Source organism: Dipodomys merriami, unplaced genomic scaffold (assembly GCF_024711535.1).
Source record: "Dipodomys merriami isolate MVZ:Mamm:240054 unplaced genomic scaffold, mDipMer1.0.p SCAF_459, whole genome shotgun sequence".
NCBI lineage: Eukaryota > Metazoa > Chordata > Mammalia > Rodentia > Heteromyidae > Dipodomys > Dipodomys merriami.
In genome coordinates, this window is record NW_027206023.1 from 569,032 (window position 1) to 584,319 (window position 15,288).

The 15,288-nt window shown below is 42.4% G+C and overlaps 1 long non-coding RNA gene across 2 annotated transcripts in view; it reads right to left on the reverse strand.

Moving 5' to 3' along the window:
* The window catches only part of LOC138808604 (uncharacterized), a 79,069-nt gene extending 64,396 nt beyond the window's left edge, over positions 1-14,673 (reverse strand). For both annotated transcript variants that reach the window (XR_011366518.1, XR_011366519.1), the window contains exons 1-3: positions 14,605-14,673; positions 9,686-9,764; positions 5,370-5,508 (exon numbers count right to left, since the gene is read on the reverse strand). This is a non-coding gene — a long non-coding RNA (uncharacterized lncRNA). The remainder of the gene's footprint in view (positions 1-5,369; positions 5,509-9,685; positions 9,765-14,604) is intronic.
* Between the last annotated feature and the right edge of the window lie 615 nt (positions 14,674-15,288).

The following is a 15,288-nucleotide window of genomic DNA, read 5'->3' on the forward strand; positions in this document are numbered from 1 at the left end:
TATGCACCCATTCTGCCTTTGTGAAACTTCTCTATTCTTTATTTTGGGGGGGGGTCTGTGAAAGACCTCAGACACCCTGGGGTGCTTCCTTCAACGGGAGGGCACCCCAAGAACCAAGACTCCAAACCAGCAGCTGCAATAAGCAAGAGGAGTTTATTTGGCGTTTGCACAAACGGGCTCTCTGTCCAGGGCAGACAGGAAGCCCCAAGCAGCGTTTACAGGCACTTTTAAAGACAAAAGCCCCAGGATTAGCATAAGACCCAAGGTTCCCCGGGATTGGCTCAGTTTACTACACGGGGAAGTTTATAACACTCTTTGTAATAACAGTTGGCTCAGGGCAAGTCTAGGGGGAGTGGTCACCCTGGAGGGGAGTTTACATAGTTACAGGCTTGTGATCGATTAACATTTGGCCTAATTTGTTGGGCTCACCAGATGGTCCTTATCTTGAGCCCCCTAAACCGAGAATTTTTTACACAGGAATGCGGAGGAACATACTCTTTGTTCCTTATCTTGGGTCCCATTTGGCCACCTGTTAGTTTTTTGTTTTTTTTTTTTACGACTACAGAGCTTGTCCCAGGGCCAACATCTAGACTCTGAAGCTTTTTATTTATCTCCAGGGCGGTGAAAGGGTCAGTGCTAGCTCAAGCAAGTTTACAGAAGCAAAACCAGCAGTTAGCAATTGTAAAATGTAACTCTAATTTTTAATCTTTCAGTCTGGTTGGGGGCCTGAACTCTGGGCCTGGGAACGCTGTCCCTCAACTCTTCCGCTCAAGGCTAGCACTCTACCACTTGAGCCACAGCACCTCCTTCAGCCTTTTTTTTTTTTTTTTTTTTTTTTTTGCTTATGTGATGCTGAGGAATCGAACCCAGGGCCTCATGAATGCAAGGCAAACACTCTACCACTGAGCCACCTTCCCAGCCCAACTACTCTATTCTTGAAATAAACTGTTACACTGAAGAGTTCTTCCTGCTAACACAGCTGTAGGATGGACCCTGAAAACTTTATTTGAACCCAGGGTTGGTTATTGATGTCTCTTTTACACTTCTGGATGCTTAAGAAGTCTAATAGCATTTAAAGTACAAGTAACTTCTTATCACATAAGGCATAGGAAGCAAATTTCTGAAAGTTTGACCTTTCATAACCCTGAAGGACAAAAGGTTATCATCCTAGAGGCTGAGAGGCTGGGCAGACAGATTTGCTACATTTAACCCCTTTACTGCATTTAATTCTGGCTCAAATCCTAGTCTATTTCCTAGCTTGATGCGCTTAATCCTAGCTACTCAGAAGCTGGACCTCTGCTTCTGGACCTCTGCCTTTAGTTCAGGGACCATGCACTGGCCATGGTCAGCCCTGCCAGTGTATTGGCATAGGTGACTTTGCCAAGATTTGTCATAGGCCTGTCCAGCCCTTATGTCAGAGGTCTACATAAGCACACATTTTCCACTATTTATTATTTTACTTTGCTCTCTGTTTTGTTTTGCTTTGTGCCACTGCAGGAGCTTGAACTCAGAGCACTGTGCTTTCCCTTTCTCCTGAAAGCCAGTACTTTACCATTGAACCACAGCTTCACTTCAGGCCTTTTGGTAGTTCATGGAAGGTAAGTGTCTCATGAACTTTCCTGTCCAGGCTGATTCCTAATGGTGATCCTGAGCTCTCCTACCCCACCCCTGAAGAGCTAAAATGACAGGTAAAAGCCCCTGGGGCCAGGCACTGGGGGCTCACACCTGTAATCCTAGCTACTCCAATTGCTAAATCACATAAGTCTATTTTTTTTGATCCGCTCACACTCACACACCATATACTACTCACACCACATACTCTCACACTCACATTCAATCACACCACACACACACTCACACTAACACCACACTCCCACCATACACACCACACACACTCACACTCAATCACCACCAACTACACTCACACCATACATGTTCACACTCATAATCACACTACACACACCACACACGCTCAATCACACCACCCCCACATCACACACACCACTAACAACACATGCTCATACTCATACCACACACCATACACGCTCACTCAATCACACCACCCACACCACACCTACACCACACTCATACATTATACACACTCACACCACAGACACACTCAGTCATACCACACACACACACCACTCACGCTCACACTCACCATACACCAAACACACCACACCCACTACACTCACTCACACACACACCACACATGCTCACACTCAATCACACCACCCACACAGCACATGCACCACTCACACCACATATGATCACACTCATACCACACCACACACACCACACACACACCACACACGCTCACTCACACACCATACACCACACTCACACCACACACTCTCACACTCACAATCACACCACACACACATGCTCACACTCAATCACACCACAGACACGCTCACACTAATACCACACTCACACCATACACACCACACATAATCACACCACACACCACTCACACTCACACTCACACACACCACACACTCACACAACCCCCGGTCCGTCACCTGGAATTATAAGATGTTAATGGAACAAAAGCACAGAACGCAAAGGCTGACATGCTCAGTCACCTATAGACCTGATACCAGTTGGATCTATAGGTGACTTTGAAGCTCTCGAGTGCAACCGTCATAGACAGATGATCTCATAGAATAAAATGTTGTTTCAAGGTACAATTTTATCTATTTAGAGAGATGCTTTCACATCCATGTCAAGACACTCATGATGGGAAATGTGTCCATTAAACATCTAATAACTTTTCCCACACATGTAACAGTGCTGGGTACATAAAACATGGACTTTCTTTATTCACAGAGTGAATATAATAGTTTGTGGCAATTACAGATAAAAAGTACAAAAGAATTATATAATACATTTTAACAATGAAAAGATAACATAGCATGTAAAAAGTTCTCAAAGGTGAGAAAAAGCAGATTTGTCAAAATGGGAGAAAAAAAAAGGGTAAATTTAAGGATTAAAGAATGTTCAGCTGGGTACCAGTAATCCTAGCTACTCAGAAGGCTGAGATCTGAGGCTTGCAGTTCAAAGCCATCTTGGACAAGAAAGGCTGTGAGATTCTTATCTCCAATAAACCACTCAGAAAACCAGAAGTGGCCCTGTGGTTCAAGTGGTAGAGCACTAGCCTTGATATGAAGAACTAAGGGTCAGAGTTCAAACCCTACAACCAAAAAAAAAAAAAAAAAAAGAATGTCCAATTTGTTGCTACGTCCATTTTTAGGTTTATTCATGTTCTTCCTTATTTTTAATATCTCAAGTCTTAATAAGTAGACTTTTATTGATGAGTGAGAAGCTAAACTTCATAAAGACCACCTCTCAGGGCTGGGAAGGTGGCCCAGTGGTAGAGTGCTTGCCTTGCATGCATGAGGCCCTGGGATCGATTCCTCAGCACCACATAAGCAAAAAGCCGGAAGTGGCGCTGTAGCTCAAGTGGTAGAGCGCTAGCCTTGAGCTGAAGAGCTGAGGGACAGCGCCCAGGCCCAGAGTTCAGGCCCCACAACCGGACCAAAAAAAAAAAAAAAAGACCACCTCTCATAATTCTTTGGCCCTATTAGAAAAACCGGCATGATGATTATACATAGTAAGAATTCTGGGACTTCCATGTGACATGTGACAGTATTTACATAGTTTGAGTGTAAGTGGCAAAATAGAGAAAAACATGTTTAAAATAGCATCAATACCAGGACAGGAAAAAAAAAAAAGAGAAACACAGTAATTCCTATTGCATGAGAAAAAACACAAATTGGGCAAAAAAAAGTGTCAGGGGCTGGGAAGGTGGCTCAGTGGTAGAGCGCTTGTCTTGCAAGCCTGAGGCCCTGGGTTTGATTCCTCAGCACCACATAAGCAAAAAGAAAAAATCCGGTGCTGTGGCTCAAGTGATAGATCACTAGCCTTGAGCTGAAGAGCTGAGAGACAGTAGTCAGGCCCAGAGTTCAGGCCCCATGACCAGACCCCCCAAAAGAAAAATTAAAGAGAAAAAGAAAATTTGATACACACTATAAAAATCCTGAACTGAAGCTGGGCGCCAGTGGCTCACATCTGTAATCCTAGCTACTCAGGAGGCTGAGATCTGAGGATCACGGTTCAAAGACAGCCCAGGCAGGAAAGTCCATGAGACTCTTATCCCCAATAAAAACCACTAGAAAACTGGAAATGGTGCTGTGGCTCAAGCAGTAGAGCGCACTCACCTTGAGCTGAAGAGCTCAGGGACAGCACCCAAGCCCAGAGTTCAAGCCCCATGACTGACCCCTCCAAAAAATATCCTGAACTGAACATAGCATATATGTATATATGTGAAATAACATGGCAAAATTCCTTTGTGTAATACACACTTAAAAAATGAATGATAGGAAAGTAATATAGGCTCTTCTGGGTGATCAGGTACTAGCAGGAGGGAAGAAGGCCAAGGAGAGGGCAAATTAAGTACTTTACACACATATGAAAATAGAATAAAACTTATTTTCAATTATTTGTATGCATGTATGGAAATGTCTGAGAGCTAATATAGTAGAAGCCAGGCACTGGTGGCTCACGCCTGTCATCCCAGCTACTCAAGAGGCTGAGATCTGAGGATCGAGGTTCAAAGCCAGCCTGGGCAAGGAAAGTCCCTGACACTCTATCACCAATTAACTACCAGAAAACTGGAAGTGGTGCTGTGGCTCAAGTGGTAGAGCTCTAGTGTTAAGCTGAAGAGCTCAGGGATGGTTCACAGGCCCAGAGTTCAAGTCCCACAACTGACAAAAGAAAGAAAGAGCCGGGCGCTGGTGGCTCACGCCTGTAATCCTAGCTACTCAGGAGGCTGAGATCTGAGGATCGCCTGTAATCCTAGCTACTCAGCAGGCTGAGATCTGAGGATCGCGGTTCAAAGCCAACCCGGGCAGGAAAGACCGTGAGACTCCTATCTCCAATAAACCACCAGAAAACCGGAAGTGGCGCTATAGCTCAAATGGTAGAGCGCTGGCCTTGAGCTGAAGAGCTGAGGGACAACGCCCAGGCCCAGAGTTCAAGCCCCACGACCGACAAAAAAAAAAAAAAAAAAGAAAGAAAGAAAGAAAAAAAAAGACAGTACATTTGGCTTTAAATCGAATATATTAAATTTTATTCTTAGGAGTGAATAACCAAGCATTTCTCAGTTTTCTGAGGTCTCTTTAGCAGTGTAATAATTTCAGTAGTTTATCTAGACATAAGTCAAGGTTTATCCCATAAATAAGAACACAATTTAATCCAAAATTACTAAGACTCTTAAATGCCACCTAATTTTCCTATAGCTATGATGGTATTTTTTCCTCCAAGACTGAATAAATAATACTAAACTAAGTGGGTATCCAATGACTCACCTGTGCACTTGAAAATTTCACTTTTGGATTGTTATCTATCTCCCATAAGCCTTCATTGAAACCTTTTTGTTTATTTGGTTTGCCATACTTTTCCTTATTTTCTGAGTAAGGAAATATATCCTTTGGTCCTAAAAAAGCACTAAAACAGATGAAGATAATAAGTGCAATTCAACCTCAAATAAATATATACATATTACATTACTAAAATAACACTATTATATGATGCATTTCATAAAATACAAATTAAAGGGAAGACAAGGATATAAAGCATGAATTCATTTCAATGAACACAATCTCACCAAGACATGAGACGGCTCTAAGTACTGGCAGAACAAATGTTGGAAAAGTTTTTTGGGAGGAGTACATGTGCAGATATTAGGGGTTGAACTCAGAGCTTCCCACTATTGCTTAGCTTTTTCACTCAAGCCTATAGTCACTCTACTACAGCAATAGTTCCACTTCCAGCTTGGAACACAAGAGAGCCACACAGACTTTTCTTCCCAGGCTGGCTTAGAATTTTGATCCTTATATCTCAGGCTGAATAGCTAGGAGTATAGGTGTGAAACACCAGCCACCTGGCTTCTAAAAGATTTTTAGGTTCCGTTTCTTTGCAGAACAATAAATGTTTTCTGTTTAGGGGTAGGGATAAGGTAGACTATATTTTATTCCAAATACTATTGTTTTTTTTTTTTTTTTCATTTACAGTACTAAGGATTGAATCCAGGGTCTCACTGAAACAAGTCAAGCACTAAACCACAGAACTACATGTCAATCTGATATACTTTATTAATTCAGTAATGAGTTCCTAGATTCATAACACCATCTCATGTACATAAACTTTTTTTTTAGTACTGATCCTAGGCCTTGAACTCAGAGCCTGGGTGCTGTCCCTGAACTTTTGTGCCCAAGGCTACAGCTTTAGGCCACTTGAGGCATAGCTCCACTGGTTACTGAAAATGGGATTCTCATGAGCTTTTCTGCCCAGACTGGCTAAGAACCTCAATTCTCAGATCTCAGCCTCATGAGGCCATTAGAGGCAGGAATCACTAGCACCTGGTCTCATTCAGTTTAATTGAACAGGCTTTTCAGGCCCAGAGTTCAAGCCCCATGAATGACAAAAAAAAAAATTTCTCCACCAAACTGGACAAAGCCAGGCTGGGGAGAAAAAAAAAATTACCAAGTCTGAATAACCAGCAAAGAGATGGTCTGAAAGCATGGTTCAAGTGGTAGAGAACCAGCCAAGCAAACGAACCAAGCTCAACGCCTCAAAGCTCAAGCTCAAACTCTAGTACTGTGAAAAAACAGAAAGTACCTAATTTAAACATCATTATATACTTCTAATTAAATATGAACAGATTTTCATGTCAGTAATTATTTAATACATTTTGCTAAATGGATCTATCAATCTATTGTTTGAGCACTTTTTCTGTGCCAATAATGAGGGCTTGAACTCAAGGCAAGGCTTCATACACCTGCTGTCTTTTTTCTGCTCATAGCTGGTGTTCTATCACTTGAGTTACACATTCCAATCTGCTTTTCTGCTGGTTAATTGGGATTCCCAAGCACTTTTCTTTGGGCTTCAAACCAAGATACTCAGATCTCAGTTCTCCTAAGTAGCCAGGAGGCTGCAATATTTTAAGAGTCTGGGACCAGTGGCTCATGCCTGTAATCTAGCTACTCAGGAGGCTCAGTCTGATGTTGGTTTGAAGCCAGCCAGGCAGAAAATCCAAGGGACTCTCCGATTAATGAGCAAAATCCTGGAAGTGCAGGTGTGGCTCAAGAAGTAGCACACACTAGCCGGGCGCTGGTGGCTCACGCCTGTAATCCTAGCTACTCAGGGAGGCTGAGATCGAGGATCGCGGTTCAAAGCCAGCCCAAGCAGGAGAGACCGTGACTCCTATCTCCAATAAACCACCAGAAAACCGGAAGTGGCGCTGTAGCTCCAGTGGTAGAGCACTCGCCTTGAGCTGAAGAGCTGAGGGACAGCCCCCAGGCCGAGAGTTCAAGCCCCACGACCAACAACAACAACAAAAAAAGAAGTAGCACACACTCGGCCAGTGAAAAAGCCAAGCAAGAGTATAAGACCTTGAATTCAGTATTCAGCATCAGCACACAAAAAATAAAATAAATATTGTCAGGCGCTGGTGGCTCACGCCTGTAATCTTAGCTACTCAGGAGGCTGAGATCTGAGGATCGCGGTTCAAAGCCAGCCCGGGCAGGAGAGACCTTGAGACTCCGATCTCCAATAAAAACCACCAGAAAACTGGAAGTGGCGCTGTAGCTCAAGTGGTAGAGCGCTTGCCTTGAGCTGAAGAGCTGAGGGACAGTGCCCAGGCGCAGAGTTCAAGCGCCATGGCCAACTACAAAAAAATAAATAAATAAAAGAAAATAAAATAAATATTGTAACAGTAAATATACTGTTCAATGTTTGATCTTCACAATCAATTCCAAGTACAGGTGGGGTAAAGGATATGTTCAAGACTGATAAGTCAAAAACAAAGCTGATAAAAAAGAACTGTCCATGGGGGTACAATCCCCTAAGATTCCTGAATAGTACATAAATTAGCCTAGAGACCGCACCGCTAGTTACCAAGGAACACCTTATGGTGGCTGTGGCTATGGTTTTCTCTTAGAAATGTTCCATTTTCAAATGGCCTACAAAAAGTGTTTTATATGCAAAATGGAAGTAGGACATAATCTTAATTACATTTTGATAGCAAATACAAAAAAATTTTGAAGCCAGGAACCCATGAATCACACCTGTAATCTAGCTATTCAGGAGGCTCAAGCAGAAAGGCCATGAAACACTTATCTGCAATTAACTTTCAAAAAGGTAGAAGTGAAACTGTGGCTCAAGTAGCAGAGCACCAGCCTTGCACCAAAAACAAAAACACTAAAGGAAAATGCCTAGGCCCTGAGTTCAAGCGCTGGTACCAGCTCCACAAAGGGAGGAAAGGGAAGATGGAAAGAAGGGAGGGGAGGGAGAGAGGAAAGGGAGAGAGAAAGGACAGAATGAAGGAAGGAAAATTGTGAAAGTTCAGAGGAAAAAAACCATCAGAACACAACAGGTTTAGAAATTCTAAAATATAAAAATATTATTCTATTCTTTCTCTTTTTTTTTTTTTTTTTTTTTTTTGGGTCCGGTTGTGGGGCTTGAACTCTGGGCCTGGGCACTGTCCCTCAGCTCTTCAGCTCAAGGCTAGCACTCTACCACTTGCGCCACAGCGCCACTTCCAGCTTTTTTCTTATGTGGTGCTGAGGAATCGAACCCAGGGCCTTGAGCATACAAGGCAAGTGCTCTACCACTGAGCCACCTTCCCAGCCCCTTATTCTTTCTCATTAGTGGTTACATTGTAGAACTTTCCTTTTATTATTTGCTTTTTAAAAACAATGAAAAAATTAAGCGGTAAATTCCAAATCTAACAGTAAACTTATGTGGATTGAATTTCTTTTGCAAATACATAGAAAAGCAGTTATGCAGCCGGGCGCTGGTGGCTCACGCCTGTAATCCTAGCTACTCAGGAGGCTGAGATCTGAGGATCGCGGTTCAAAGCCAGCCCGGGCAGGAGAAACCGTGAGACTCCTATCTCCAATAAACCACCAGAAAACCGGAAGTGGCGCTGTAGCTCAAGTGGTAGAGCGCTCTCCTTGAGCTTGAAGAGCTGAGAGACAGCGCCCAGGCCCAGAGTTCAAGCCCCACGACCGACAAAAAAAAAAAAAAAGTTACGGCCAATTAGAGCTTTTGGCACATAAAGGGGTTGAGATTTAAACTATTCCCCACATTTTATAACATTAACTTTACTATCACAGGGGACTGGCAAGTTCTTGTCCCTTACAAGGTAGTCATTAGGCATGCTTAAAAACTATCTTTCCATGACCTCCCGGCTCTGACCAGTTTTGAAGGGCCATACACAAATGACTCTAGGATCTGACATTTCTGCCATCCAAGCAGTGGCTTACTGCCCCTGGATGCTCCTCCATTGCTCTTGTCCCAGGTGTGTCTTCTTTACACTGTGATAAATTCCTCATTGGCATTTCCCTCAGCGGGTCACTGGACTTGAACTCAGGGCCTGAGTGCTGTCCCTTAGCTCTCCAGCTCAAGGCCAGCACTCTGCCACTTTGAGTCCCAAAGTAACTTTGCTTGCTCTTTTAGCACTATGCTAGCTGAGTAGAGGTGACAGTATCACAGGAACCTTTTTCTGCCCTGGCTGGCTTCGAACCAGTTTCAGATCAATGAGTCTTACAAAAGGCCATTTTACTCCAATTAAAAGCAACAAGGTGGTCAACATAGAAGTAGCTTTTAAGCATGCTCTTACCTGAAACTTATTAAAAGCCAAAGTTACATCTAACAAACTTGTAAGAATCCTCTGTGCTTTGCTCTGGGCTTGCTGGAAACTGTTAAAAAAAAAAAAAAAAAAAAAACCTATAAGAGCAAACTAGAATAGCAATTATTTTGGTAATCCTAATTTTTCCTTTGTGCACATTAAGGCCAATGTTAAGAACAATTTTACATTTAAACTTTATATCCCAAAATCCATTCCTAATTTTTTAAAGTCTCTTATTAACCACCTTTAATATTTCATACTTTAGTATTCATTTGCATTTTTTAAAAAATCTCTTAAAATCTTGAGGCCAAGTTGTCATTCATTGTCTCTTGGCTGCTTGTTTTTACACATTAAAACTTTTAAACTCAAATGACAATTTTTCCTTAATGCAAGCATGACAGTCACCATCACATACCACGAAGCTAGACTTAAAACCTTTATAACTTTTAAAAACATCCTAATTGTAGAACATAATTGAAAGCAAGTCACATTATACAAATAAACTTTTTAACTCTCTTTTTAAGTCCAAGGGACAGTTTTAGCAATACTACAGATCATCACATCACTAATTTTAACCATCATATTTCAGTGTCTATCTACAGGGAAAAGGGACAGAACAAAGATGGGCCACTTGGCTCCTCCTATGGAATGGGCACATACCCAATCTGACTCTTTAGGGTTAGATGAACTGCATTTGTGCCAGCTTGCCCTCTTTCACCATGTGTAGACTCCTCCCAGGGCCTGTCCCACCATGCATGACCAGTTGAACTGCACTTCTGCCTGTCCACTCCTTACCTCTAAAGATAGGTCTTCTAAGTTTTCCCTTTTCTTATCTCTTGGTTCACGAATGAAATACACAGTTTTAGACAGACAGAATAGGTAACATCTTTGACAGTGTTAAACTAACCTTTACATTTAAATTTCTAATATTTATCCCCAAATTTTAGCCAAGGGAACTAAATCCCAAACTGCCAATGCATTTTTGTTAAGCCAGATAACTTGATTACAGTATAAACGGCCTTATTCATTTTAAAATATTAGTTTTAAAAATACCAGATTTTCTAATTTGCAAGTTAAAGAATCTTTAAAAAGCCATTTAAAACAATGTGAAGATTCTTTAAAAATTTGGTAATGTCCAGACCTCATAACCTTTTATATTTTAAATTTAAACTCAACAAATTGTTACAGCATGCTGACAATTCTTATCTTTAAACATGTTCACAAACACACACAAAACACTCACACAGATCTTAAAGCACGCAAAAATCAAAATCAGTTGTACATACACTATTTAAAGTTTTTAAACAAAAATTTAAGACAGTATTTCTTTTAAACTAAGTACCTTTGTTGGGCTTCATTTTCCCAGAGCTTGCTTGTTTAGCAAGACAATTCACTAATTAGTCTTTTGAATCCCTTCTGTCAGAGGAAGGCTGGGGGTGGGAGGGATCACCTGAAAGTAAACTGGCCTGATTTTTACCCAATTTTAGACAAGAGCACTTTACAAATTGTTACATTGTCAGGACTAGCTGAAAAAGTCCAAACCAGGCAAACAGCCTTCAACACCCTCCCTGACGGCAGCCTCCACAAGGAGAAAATGTAGCTTGAGGCTTGAAGGGAATCAAACTAGATCAGCAACCTTCCATGCCTCACAGGGAGGGTGGGCATAGCAGGCCTGTGACCAAGCCCAGCCAGAGGCTGGAACTTTTATTCCCCTAGAGATGTTCAAATAAAAAACACAAACACAAATAAACACAAAAACCAAGGATCCACATTTAAAACTGGTACCAATTCTAAAAAAGAACTAGACAAGACAACAACCAAAGGCTGAGTTTTGGACTAATGGACCCCCAGCTCATCCCTACCAGAACTCTGTGCTGCTCCCACTCAGCAAGCTGAATCCAGAGTCTGCTGAGTGAGCCTGCCACTTTTACTCAGACCTTCCCTACCCCAGGAAACAGAACAGAAAACACACTGAAGTAAACAAGACAGACAAGTGGCCAAAAAGACAAAATCAGGTCTCAGTGAATGGGGTGACATCTCAACTCCACTTATCAGGGGATTCAAACCTCCTCTACTCATTCCAGAGGATTTTTCTTTTAGATTCTTCTGAGATCTCCAGGGAGCACAGGACACATTTCAAAGAGGTTATACCGCTCAGGTGTGACTCGCAGCACCCCATTAAATGAATATACCCCCTCTCTTTTACCCCTTTGAAATGAACCAGCAGGAGGTCGAGAGGAGTAAAGTTTGCTTTGTCCTTGCCCCATCTCTATAAACAAAAGTAGCCAGACAAATACACCAACGACTAGGAGGGAAAAAGAGTGCTAGCCTTGAACTGAAGAGCTGAGGGACAGCGCCCAGGCCCAGAGTTCAGGCCCCACAACCGGACCGCCCAAAAAAAAAAAAAAAAGGGAAAAAGAAATAGGTTAGATACCGACACCACCGGTGTCGCCGTGGATTGGAGATGACCAAACACTGGATTGCGGCGTCTCCGGGGGGTCGACTGGGCCTGTTAGGAGGGGGGTCAATTATCCCAAAAGGTTGAAAGATTGGGCGCTTAGGAGATTGGTGGGAGTCATCACCCCCCCAGAGGGTGGGTGAAGTCGCCGCTTGCAGTTTCCAGAATGAAGGAATAAAATTTAGACTTAATTATAAGGAGGAAGGGCACTGAGCTGCGGGCCGGTATCCGACAGCGAGTCTGAAAAAGAAATGGGATGAAGAATGGAGTCGGGGGTGTGGTCACTCCAGGCGCTCTGATGTAGGGGCCCTCGTCATGCGTCACAATGTGCATGCGTCACAAATCACTAGATGCAAAGACATCCATCCCTATTGATGCTCTAGCGAGGTCCCCCTAGTTCCGCCCAAGTGACAGTCCTAGAGCCTGATCAATCATGGGCTGCACAAAGTGAACAAGTTTGTCAGATAGACTCAAGCAATAAAGAAGGTCAAAAAAGAGGCTGCATAAGCAGGCCAGAAAGCTCGGTAGACACCAGGGTGAGACCCAGAGTAGCAACAAAGACCAGTCCCAAAAGCATAAAGTACCTCCTAAGACAATTAAAAACCAGTCATAAATCAACATACCAACACAGAGACACACAATGGATGGTCTTAAAAACTACTCAGCGAGCCGGGCGCTGGTGGCTCACGCCTGTAATCCTAGCTACTCAGGAGGCTGAGATCTGAGGATCGCGGTTCAAAGCCAGCCCGGGCAAGAAAGACCGTGAGACTCCTATCTCCAATAAACCACCAGAAAACTGGAAGTGGCGCTGTAGCTCAAGTGGTAGAGCGCTTGCCTTGAGCTGAAGATCTGAGGGACAGCGCCCAGGCCCAGAGTTCAAGCCCCACGACCGACAAAAAAAAAAAAAAAAACTACTCAGCGAGGCTGCCACCATCAATGAGCAGTTCTAAGCACCAACAAGACTTAATATGAACAGCGAGCATGGCAGACTGCTGGTCCCTTCTGTTCAGAAGGGCTCTCAGAGAGGACCGGGCACTAGGTGCCAGGCCTCGGGGAGCAGTCCACCAGAGGGTTCAGGGGGATGTCTCCCACTGACTCTGCCAGCAGCCTTAAAGCATGTCCGCCAAGGCTATTCGCCAGCCCCAAGACCACACCTACAGGCTTTCAGATGCAAACAGAAGGGCTCTCAGACAGAGAGGACCGGGCACTATGCGCTGGGCCTCGGGGAGCAGCCCACCAGAGTTCAGACAGTCTGTTCAGAAGGGCTCTCAGAAAGAGAAGGACCGGACACTAGCGCCAGGCCTCGGGGAGCAGCCCACCAAAGGGTTCAGAGGTTGAGGGGATGTCTTCCACTGACCCTGCTGGCACAAATACAAAGCTTGCAAGCAACTCTCAAATTGGTTATAACCAGTATAAATCGGCAATGCCTCAAAACTTACCAGACGTTTCTAGCGACTCAATGATCAAGGTATCTGGGTGGCCTGTAAAGGGGCTTCCAGGCCAATGCACCAAATGTAAAACCCAGAGACTGGAGAGCCCGAAAAGACCACCAGGGACCAAAGATCAATGCAAGCAGCAATGAGTCATTTATTGACTAGCTCGAGCACGGACCCCTCTGTGCACTAATGTCCGAGTGCAGAGAGAGGCCCCCAAAACAGGGTTACAGCACCTATCTCTGATCCCAAGCCCGGGTAGGGGTCTGGAATGTGTTAAATTCAGCTCCAGATCCGGGAGTGTCTGGGGCTCCAGGGCGGGTAGAATAGCAGCTGCATTCTTCAAGCAGGTCTAATACAAAAATGGCAAATACAGGTCTATCTGGTTTATATATATATATATATATATATATATATATATATATATATTATATATTATACACATAATATATACGAATATATATAAACATACACATATTTTATATATTATATATTATATAATATTTATGATATATACTATATATAATATATTATGTATACTATATAGTATATATTATATAGTATATATGATACTATATAGTATATAATGCTATATATTATATGCATACTATATTCCATATTATATTATATAAAATATAATATATATTATATAGTATATATAGTATGAATATAATATATGTATAATATATAAAAATATATAATATATGTGTACATTTATATATAAATATATATTATATATAAATATATAATATATAAAAATATTATATGTATATATATATATATATATATATATATATATATATATATATATCATGCTTCTCAGCATGTCCTTTGTTCTCAACAGTGGATGGTCCTGTGGTCATAGCCCACAACATTAGCTTTTCACCTGAGCATTTGTTAAAAGTCCAGGCTTACTAAATCATAATCTTCATGTTAACAAGTTCCCAGATGGCTCTTATGAATATTCAAGCTTGAAAAACGAGTTGCAGAGGATATTAAAACAGATTGTAAGAACTTACAATCACTTGGATGGGAGCTCCTACACAGCAATGGGAAGGCTGAGGCAGGAGGATAGTTTTGAAGGCCAGCCTGTAATAGATAATGAGACTGTGTCTCAAAAATAAACAAAAAAAAATCACATATAGACAGATAAGTTGATAAATTGTAATCAATATTAAAAGAATATATAAGAACATAAATAGAACTTTTTGTTACTAAATGACAATACCAACAAGTGAAAAGGGAGTGGTTATTATGATGGAGGAGGGGATCATCTGGAAAATAAAAAAAAAAGAGTAAAAGCATTGATGTGTAAATATTGAACAAAGCATGATATTTAGCATTTCCTGCCAATAAATTTTGGCAGTTTCAATTTGTAATATTCTGCAGACAGCAGGTGATAACTTTTCAACAATGAACCAGGGCAAAAACAGGTCAGAGTTTAAGCCTCCACAGAACAAAAGCCAGGATCCCTGGGGGCAGCAGTTCTGAATCTGAATGGGGGAGGGGGGAGGGGGAGAAGGAAGGGAATGGATTTGGGGGAAGCCAGGATCCCTGGGGGCAGCAGTTCTGAATCTGAATGGGGCACAGGGGGAGGGAGAGAAGGAAGGGAATGGATTTGGGGGAAGTTTGGGTGCATAACAGCCACTTCCAGAGTTTTTCTTAACTAAGAGCCGTGCTCCTTCCCCATAGGAGAAAGCAGA